The sequence below is a fragment of the Colobus angolensis genome, unplaced genomic scaffold (genome assembly GCF_000951035.1).
Source record: "Colobus angolensis palliatus isolate OR3802 unplaced genomic scaffold, Cang.pa_1.0 Scaffold11, whole genome shotgun sequence".
Classification (NCBI taxonomy): Eukaryota; Metazoa; Chordata; class Mammalia; order Primates; family Cercopithecidae; genus Colobus; species Colobus angolensis.
The window spans coordinates 15021006-15028014 of NW_012112030.1; the positions used below are offsets into that span (position 1 = coordinate 15021006).

Genomic DNA, 7009 nt, shown 5'->3' on the forward strand with positions numbered 1-7009 from the left:
CTATATTTTAAAACATGGGACTGTTGTATAGTAGCATAGCTATTTGGGAGGCTGAGGCAGAAGGTGTCCAGGAGTTCAAGGCTATAGTGAGCTATGATTGCACCACTGCATTCAAGCCTGAGTGACAGAGACCCTGGTCTCTCAAAGATAAATAAATAGGCTGGAACCAGTGGCTCATGCCTGTAATCCCAGCACTTTAGGAGGTAGAAGTGGGAGAATAGCTTGAGTACAAGTGTTCAAGACCAGCCTGGGCAACATAACGAAAGGAACCCTGTATCTACGAAAAAAAAAAAAAAGTTAGCCAGGTGTGTGTGCCTATAGTCCCAGCTACTCAGGAAGCTGAGGTGAGAGGATCGCTTGAGCCCAGGACTTTGAGACTACAGTGAGCTACGATTGTGCCACGGTACTCCAGCCTGGGCAACAAATGAGATCCTCTGAAAAAAAAAAAAAATTAATAAAAATAAATAAATAAAATGTGGAAATGCTCTTATGGTTAGGGAGAAGGAAGACTTAATTTTGAAATGGGGGGTATTTTGAGGGGCAGGCAGGCCCAGTTATGACAGGAAGGCAGCATTGATGACACTGAGTACTGAAGTGCTAGAATTATGAGACAAGAATTGGAAGACAAACACAAAAAAGTCTTCAAATTCAATTTTTCTAGTTTACATTTTCTACAGTTTATCCACCCCACGAGGACTCCCAGAACCCAGATGGAAAGAGCAATATATAGTACCTCTATGCAAATTGCATCCTTTCCCCCAGGTGGTGAAGTGCCATCCCAGGATCCACAGCCCAGTGAGAAAAGGGGCTATAGATTCCAGCCCCCCATGTGCATTTTCTTAGCTGGGCATCACTGTGCACAACTTATACAACCATAGGTGCAGCAATCCCTCCCCCCATTCCTCCTCCGCCCTCCTCATACATCCGTCTATCTGCTACTTAATGAAATACGACTCAACCATCAAGACCCAGCTCAAGTAGCGCTTATGTTGTGATTTTCACAGGAGAGGCCTCTCCTCTACTGCCTTATGCTAACACTAGAGACGCATCATGGAATAGTGACTAACGGTGCCACCTCTGGAGCCAGACTGCTTGGGTGCAAATCCCAGCTATGCCATTTCTTAGTGGTGTAACTGTGGACCCGTGCCCTGTTCCTTTATCTATAAAATGGAAGAATGTAAGTAACAATCTCATAAGTGTGTCATGGATATATAACAAGATAACACGTGTAACGTACTTAGAACAATTTTTGGAAAATAATGAGCATTCAGTAGGTATTTGGAATTGCTGTAACTCAGCTGTTGCTAATAGCATATTATTATCACAGTGAATTTTTGTTACGCTGATATGTGCCTAGTTTTTCTAGTCAAGGAAAAAATTTTATTCATTTTTATATTCCTAGGACCTGGTTAAAAAAAAAAAAATTACAGGTTCTAGGCTGAGCAAGGTGGCTCACGCCTGTAATCCCAGCACTTTGGGAGGCCGCGGGAGGTGGATCACGAGGTTAGGAGTTCAAGACCAGCCTGGCCAAGATGGTGAAACCTCGTCTCTACTAAAAATACAAAAATTAGCTGGGTGTGATGGCCCGCGCCTGTTATCTCAGCTACTGGGATAGCTGAGGCAGGAGAATCGCTTGAACCCAGGAGGTGGAGGTTACTGTGAGCCGAGCACTCAAGCCTGGGTGACAGACCAAGACTCATCTAAAAAGAAAGAGAGAGAGAGAGAGAGAGAGAGAAAGAAAGAGAGAAAGAAAGAAAGAAAAAGAAAGAAAAGAAAAAGTACAGGTTCTAGAAGATACTCTGTATATTCTTGATGAATAAATGAGTAAGCCTCTGGGTCGCAATAGCCAAGGAGATTCCTCTCTTGGGAAAACAGGATTCCAGAGAGAGAGAAGTCCCAAAGAACAGTATATCCCACGTTTCTGGCCCAGATGCCCCAGATCCACTTAAATGGAAAGTAGAGATAGTTTCATGGTATGAACCTGTGGCGCTGCTTGAAAAAGCGAACTCCCCGTTGCTTGAGGGCCCAGGAGAAAAGGTTTGCGAACAATGAGTGAAAAGAAGATATTCCTTCCAACGCTAGACCCTGCGTTGCTAGACAACTAAGAAGCCCCTCCTCCCATGTGTTTTATACAAAAGGTGAGATGGATCCACGTGAAATGGGGCAAGCCTTTGATTGGACAAGCTCAGGGATAATAGTAAACAGAAGGTACTTTAGATTACACATGTCTAGGCATAGGAAGCTCACCAAGACATTGAATGGCGCTTAGAATAGAATAGTGATTGGCACAATGTTGGTACTCAATAAATAAGTGTTAGATTGATCCATAAATTATAGAAAGAATAAAATGATGAACAAGAAGGAATAAGATTATCAATCAATCGGTGGTGGTGGCGAATCCTCAAATTATATTGTGAAGGTGACTGGTTAACAATAGTCTACAGTGTCCGGAGGAACACTGGATCAAGAAATTACTAAAAGGTCTGGAGTCATTTGCATTTGAAAAAGGCTGCATGCTATATACAGTGGAGATTTTTTAAAAATTAGCTTAATAAGAACTCTGCTTAGCTTTTGTTTGGTTAACAGGATCAAACATTTGTCCCCTGCAGAGTGTTCAACAGTCTATCTCAAAGTTTAAAAAACACATAAAACTAAAATTAAATTTATGCTTAGAAATATAAACTATAATGCACATTTGAAAACAAGGGCAATTTCTGGTATGAAGCTATGGCATTTTAAAAAATTTCTGTGGTGGTTAAATACTGTTAGTGTTTTTATTTTTATTTTTTATTTATTTATTTTTTTGAGATGGAGTCTTGCTCTGTCACCCAGGCTGGAGTGTAGCGGCGTGATCCTGGCTCACTGCAACCTCCGCCTCCCAGGTTCAAGCGATTCTCCTGCCTCAAACTCACGAGTAGCTGGGATTACAGGCACCTGCCACCAAGCCCAGCTAATTTTTGTATTTAAGAAGAGACAGGATTTCACCATGTTGGCCAGGCTGGTCTCGAACTCCTGACTTCAAGCGATCCACCTGCCTTGGCCTCCCGAAGTGCTGGAATTACAGGAATAAGCCACCGTGCCTGGCGTATCTTTATTATTTTTTTAAATTAATTTTTTTGACAAGAGGAAAGAGTTTTCGAATAAGCAAGAAGCAGCGGTTCCCAGTGCAGCTGAGAGACAGTCCCTGCGGCTGAGAGTGGCAGCGGGGGCGGGCGGTCCCAGCAGCTACCTGTGGCCCTGGGCACTGGCATTCATATGGTCTCGGATGCTGATGGCCTGTTTGAGCAGACCTTCCACGCTGCGGAAGTAGACGCTACCGTCCATTAGCTTCTTCCCGGCGCTGCGGTCGTACTCCGCAGTGTAGATGGCTCACTGGCTCTGCACCTCCCGACGCTGCATGGCTGCCTGGTGCTGGGCCAGCTCCGGGAGGGAGCGGCGCACGTGCTCCTGCAGTAGGTACAGGGCCACCGACGGCTCATTCGCCAGGACGGAGATGCTCTCAGTGAATGTGTCCGTGACTTTCTTCCCCTTGAGCTGCATCTCCGGTTCCTCCATAGCGACCGCGGCCTCTTTATTTTTTAATGTATGTTTTTAATATGGTAATATAAACAGCACAAAATTTCTATTTCAACCGTTTTTAAGTGTTCAATTCAACGGCATTAAGTAATTCGCCATATTGTGCAACCATCACCACCAACCGTTTCCAGAAGTTTTTTATCATCCCAAACAGAAACTTTACCCATCAAACAATAACTCCACATTCCACTCTTCTCCGGCCCCAGGTAACCTCTATTATATTTTCTGTCTCTATGAAGCTGACTATTCCATTTACCTCTTCTAAGGGGAATCATACAATCTTGCATATTTCACTTAACATCATGGTTTTTTTTTGTTTTTTGTTTTTTGTTTTTTGTTTTTGAGACGGAGTCTCCCTCTGTCGCCCAGGCTGGAGTGCAGTGGCGCGATCTCCACTCACTGCAAGCTCCGCCTCCCGGGTTCACGCCATTCTCCTGCCTCAGCCTCCCGAGTAGCTGGGACTACAGGCGCCCGCCACCACACCTGGCTAATTTTTTTGTGTTTTTAGTAGAGATGAGGTTTCACCGTGTTAGCCAGGATGGTCTCGATCTCCTGACCCCGTGATCCGCCCACCTCGGCCTCCCAAAGTGCTGGGGTGACAAGCCTGAGCCACTGCGCCCGGCCAGCATCATGTTTTTAAGGTTCATCCATGTGGTAGCATGTATCAGAATTTCACTCCTTTTTAAGGCTGAATTCTATTCCATTCTATGGAATATAATTTTATTCTATGTATAGATCATATTTTGTCTATCCGTTCATCTATCAGTGGACATTTGGGTTGTTTTCCTTTTGGCTGCTGTGAATAATGCTGCTCTGAACATTGATGTACAGGTATGTTTGAGTCCCTGTTTTCAGTCCTTCTGGGTATATACCTAGAAGTAAAGCAAAATTGCTGGATCATGTGGTAATTCTATATTTAACTTTTTGAAGAGTCAGTGTTTTTATTATGTATTTTATTTTTAGAGACAGAGTCACTCTGTCGCTTAGGCTGAAGTGTAGTAGCACCATGATAGCTCACTACAGCCTAAAATTCCTGGGCTCAAGTAATCCTCCTGCCTCAACTTCCTAAGTAACTGGGACTACACGCTTGTGCCATCATGCCTGGCATGTGTTCTTATTTTTTATGTGACAGAATCTTTTTCTTGATTGCTAAGTTAAGAGAGTCTGAATTCTGCTATGCTATGCTATGCTATGCAGGAATGTATACTATCACTATGTAAAATGTAGCATAAGTTTTAGTTAATCATAATCATTTTACAGGAAAAAGCAGGTTCTTCATAATATTTCGGGCTAAAGATTGGGATGTGGTAAGAGGAGATTGCTATAATCAAATAACATTCCATCCAAAAGATAACAAAGACAGTAAGAATATATCTGTTCCTCATGCTCTCCTTCCTCCCAACTTCAAACATGCATCAATGTAAAATCTTCCCCTGATGTCACTTTCTGAAGTTGGTATGCTGGCATAGAATCCATGGTCCTGATGTCTCTTCCATTTTCTCTTTTGATGACTATTCTTTTATTCTTACCTATCAAAGGATAAGGCTAAATAAATTATTTCTTTGAGTGTTTATATCTTCAGTGTTTCATTTTCTCACACTTTTATTATAGTCTTTATTTATAAAATTAGCTACCATTGCTGCATAGGCCTATTTGTTAAAAATCTTACCAATACCTCTCAATTTTTTCAATCTGTTCGATTAATAATGAGATCTGGGCCAGGTGCGGTGGCTCATGCCTGTAATCCTAGCTCTTTGGGAGGCCAAGGTGGGTGGATGAATTGAGCTCAGGAGTTGGAGACCAGCCTGGGCAACATGATGAAACCCTGTCTCTGCAAAAACTACAAAATTAGCGAGGCATGGTGGTGCATGCCTGTAGTTGCAGCTACTTGAGGGACTGAGGCAGAGGGATTGCTTGAGCCGGAGAGGTCGAGACTGCAGTAAGCTGAGATCGCACCACTGCACTCCAGTCTGGGTGACAAAGTGAGACCCTGTCTCCAAAAAAAAGAAAAGAAAAGAAAAAAGAAAACAAAGAGAGATTTGAAATAAACACAAGGTTCTGAAGTTGTTTGTATGATTGAATAGATTTCGTTGTTCTATAGGCCCCTTTTCTGTTTATCATCTTCTACTTTGTGAGCATCGCTTATCCCTGAAAAAGTTCTCCTTGAGTTAATTTTAAGTAGAAAAATAACATTAATTTATTGATGTTAATAATTTGAGCTGCCACTTCCAAAACAAAACAGCAACAAGTTTTAAAGCAAATTTCTTTTCTTCTCTATGCTCTAGATGTGTGATTTAAAACGGGGATTTGGCAAAGTTCACCAGCAGTCCTTAGGATTACATTGGTACTGAAGTAAAGCGAGGGGAAAAAAAGTAAAATTGGAGATGAGATAAAACTATACTAAGTCCAAAAGGATCATGAGCTCTGATGGCTAGAGAGAGAGGAGAAGAAAGATACAGTGATGCTAAAAAGGGACTTTTTGTTGTTGTTTGTTTTGTTTGTGCTTTTTGACAGGCAGGCAGGAAAAACTGAGGGAGAGTAATCTAACACAGATACAATTCCTAAGGCATAAGCTCATGCTAACTGTATTGTAACAAGTCAAGTAGCTTGTTAAGAAAATACTATAGGAATTGTGTGGGTTTCAAAGAATTCCCAGGAGACCAGTAGTGAACAAAAATTTTCAGAATATTTTCTAGAATTAGACAGTATGGGACCAGGCGTGGTGGCTCATGCCTGTAACCTCAGCACTTTGGGAGGCTGAGGTGAGTTTGAGACCAGCCTGGGTAACAGGAGAGTTGAGCCCAGGAGTTCGAGATCAGCCTGGGTAACATGGTGAAACCCTGTCTCTACAAAAAGTACAAAAATAAGCCAGGCGGCCCGGCGAGGTGGCTCACGCCTGTAATTCCCGCACTTTGGGAGGCCGAGGCGGGCTGATCACGAGGTCAGGAGACTGAGACCATCCTGACTAACAAGGTGAAAACCCGTCTCTACTAAAAATACAAAAAAATTAGCAAGGCATGATGATGGGCGCCTATAGTCCCAGCTACTCAGGAGGCTGAGGCAGGAAAATAGAGTGAACCAGGGAGGCGTAGCTTGCAGTGAGCCAAGATCTCACTACTGTACTCCAGCCTGGGCAACAGAGTGAGACTCTGTCTCAAAAAAAAAAAAATAAATCCCAGCTACTCAGGAGGCTGAGGCAGGAGGATCGTTTGAACACAGGAGTAGGAGGCTGCAGTGAGCTATGATTGTGCACTCCAGCATAGGTGACAGATGAGACTCTGTCAAAAGAAAGAGAGAGAGAAAGAGAAAGAGAAAGAGAAAGGAAAGGAAAGGAAAGAAGGAAGGAAGGAAGGAAGGAAGGGAAGGAAGGGAAGGAAGGGAAGGAAGGAAAGGAAGCCGGGCGTGGTGGTGCATGCCTGTAATCCCAGCTACT

General features: G+C 43.1%; 1 pseudogene; it reads right to left on the minus strand.

Moving 5' to 3' along the window:
• Positions 1-3225: 3225 nt before the first annotated feature.
• Positions 3226-3555, minus strand: LOC105520834 (annotated as a pseudogene).
• Between the last annotated feature and the right edge of the window lie 3454 nt (positions 3556-7009).